Below are 2,945 nucleotides of genomic sequence, written 5' to 3'. Positions count from 1 at the left end.
ACCATATTCCTCATGGGATCGACCCCTACCTACAAGTTGGGTTATTTATTTGGCAACGACTACTTATACTTTTTTAGGGATGTGTAATTTGGGAGATACCATGTATCAACATAAAATTATGGCACAAGTGCTTGCTCAATAATGCTAAACAAACAAGGATAGGCTGGGTAATCATCAATGACACAAATCTTCTTTTGATCTCAAAGCATCATATCATAGAATCTCCTTTCAGTTTCATCTATGTAAAATACAAACCAACCCAATGTTGACACCTAATTTTATTCCTCCTTTCTTCTAATTCATTTCCTTTAGCTTCTAAATTATTAATAAGTTGAATACTTGATATTTCATATTTATTTTCTTTTATTACTATAGTTTAGATACTATTATTACTATTAATTGCACATGTAGCAAACGTTAGGACTTCCTTTTACATTTTATTGACACTTTTTGGACACAGACTCTAGATTAACCTATTCTAGCCAAAATCAAACTTAAAACATAAAAATAACTTTCAAACTAGTTAGATTACATCTTAGGTTGCCTCCCAAATAGCGCTTGATTTAACTCCGCGGCACGATGCAGACCCCTTGACTACTCAAACTTCATCAAGATCCCATTCTTCAACCACCTCTTTGACCTCCTCTGGTTTCCCCAAGTAGATTTTGATCCTCTTACCATTCACCTTGAATCTTCTTCCTTCCTCATTCTTAAGTTCAACCGCTCCAAGTAAAAACTCTTGTACAACTTTGAATGGTCCAGTCCACTTTAAGTTTAGCTTGCCACGAAACAAGCGCAACCTTGAGTTGAATAGAAGTATCAAATCACCAGAGTAAATTCACGTTTTTTGATCTTTTGATCATGGTACTTTCTCATAATTTATTTCTACAAGGCTGAACTTTCATATGCTTTTAGGCGAAACTTATCAAGTTTATTCAACCTCTGATTTGATGCAGCATCCCAATCTAGATTCAACTTCTTGAGTACCCACATCACTTTATGCTCTAACTCTACAGGAAAGTGACAAGACTTCCCAAAAAAATTTGGTAGGGAGACATACCTATGGGAGTCTTGAATGCAATGTGATATGCCTATAGAGCATCATCAAGCTTTCTCGACCAATCAATTTTGTTTTCATTCACAATCTTTGCAAGTATTTTCTTAATCTCTCTATTTGACACTTCAACTTGCCTACTAGACTGCGGAAGATAAGGAGTTGCTATGTGATGTTTAAACACATAATCAACTGACACTAGTTCGGTTCAAGTGTCATACGATCGTGTGTAGTGATATAACCCAACCAAGGGTTGGGATCATTCCCACACGGAGTGGTTTTGATAATTAATCGAAAAATAAAATTTAGTTCTAATTAGTCATAGCTAAAAACATTATTGAATAAAAACAAACTAAATCAAAAGGGGTGATGCAAGCGTCAATTATCAATGGGGGTTTTGTAGTAATTAACAACTAAAAATACTAAAAATATAAGAAAATGAGATATGGAGACGAGATTCTTGGGATGTGATAGAAATACGGGATAGACTAAATTATCGGGTACTTTTGATAGTAAATTGTTGAGTATTTGTGACTAGTCTAGACTATAGTGGGGATAAATTCTCTCTAGAGCAACTTACCCCGAATCAACTCAGTTTCTCTCGAACACCGAGTTGCCACATTGAGCACAGCCTCCGTCTTAGCCTATTCACTCTTTCGAGCTGAATGTGTGGGAGAAGGACTAGGATTCACTCTCTCGAGCTGAACCCCTGTCGACCCAATACCACCGGCTATCAATTTAGTAGTCTTAGTTTTACAACCTCTCGCTCGAGAAAGCCAAAAACACTAAGATGAAATCGTATTTGCAACTACAATTCCATTAAGTTCATACAAAACTAGTAAACGAAATCACATCTAAACAACAAATAAACCATCAACAAGCAAGACCCAACAAGATAATCTAACCCATATTCACAAAATCACACCCCAAGAATTGGGGTTTTAGCTAGACATGTAAAAGAGATAAAAATTTATACCAATATCAATTTCCATCAACTGGGTATGAAGAATTAAGTCTTAAAACACGTCAAGAGTGAAGAATCTTCAAGACCCAAGTCCAATTTCTTGGAGTTGAAACCCTTTGAATCTTCAAGGTCATAAAACAAAGTCTCAAAAACCCTCTAAAACTTAGACTGTCTCAAAAACTGTAAAAAGTTCTAATAATAATAGTGATATGATATTAATCTAGAAATTTAAACAAGTATTTATAGTGTTTGACAATTTGTGCTGCAGCGGATCACTCGGCGCAGTTAGTCAGGATCACCGATACACTCGGTGATCCGCCTTTTGGTCGATTTCATCGCCTTCTTGCTTTAGCCTTCAGCCCCTTTACGCTTTGAGTCATTGGGCAATATGGTACTGTTTTGCGGAACTACTCAACTACACGTCAACTGCTCATTTCATCACCAACTTGATCTTTTCCTTCAGGGGTCAGCACACTGGAACAAAAGGTAATCTCCAGGCCGATCGGCGACTCGCCAACTGGGCTCAACGATCTTTAGGCCTTCATTTCTTCGTTCTTTTGAGCCGCTTTGTTCCTTCTATCCAAGTAGTGTCCATGCTTTGCCTCAAACTCTAAATACCTGAAACTTAAGGGTTTTCATTAGATATTGAGACAAAATATGCATTTGAGGACACTAATTCTATCAAAATATAACCCTAAATAAGTCTAATTTGTGAACTCATCACTACGCTATATCGAACACCATACTTATCAAGCAACGCCTTGAACAAATTATTACAAAAGTGAGAACCTCCATTGTTGATAATCACCCTTAGTGTACCGAATTTGGAGAAGATATTCTTTTCCAGGATTGTTGTCACACTCTTTCCTTCATTATTTGAAACCATGACATCTTCCACCCATTTAGATACATAGTCAACCACTACAA

This window comes from Solanum tuberosum, unplaced genomic scaffold, assembly GCF_000226075.1.
Source record: "Solanum tuberosum cultivar DM 1-3 516 R44 unplaced genomic scaffold, SolTub_3.0 scf00011, whole genome shotgun sequence".
NCBI lineage: Eukaryota > Viridiplantae > Streptophyta > Magnoliopsida > Solanales > Solanaceae > Solanum > Solanum tuberosum.
The sequence above is the reverse complement of the archived record's forward strand: the minus strand, read 5'-3'. Positions refer to the sequence as shown.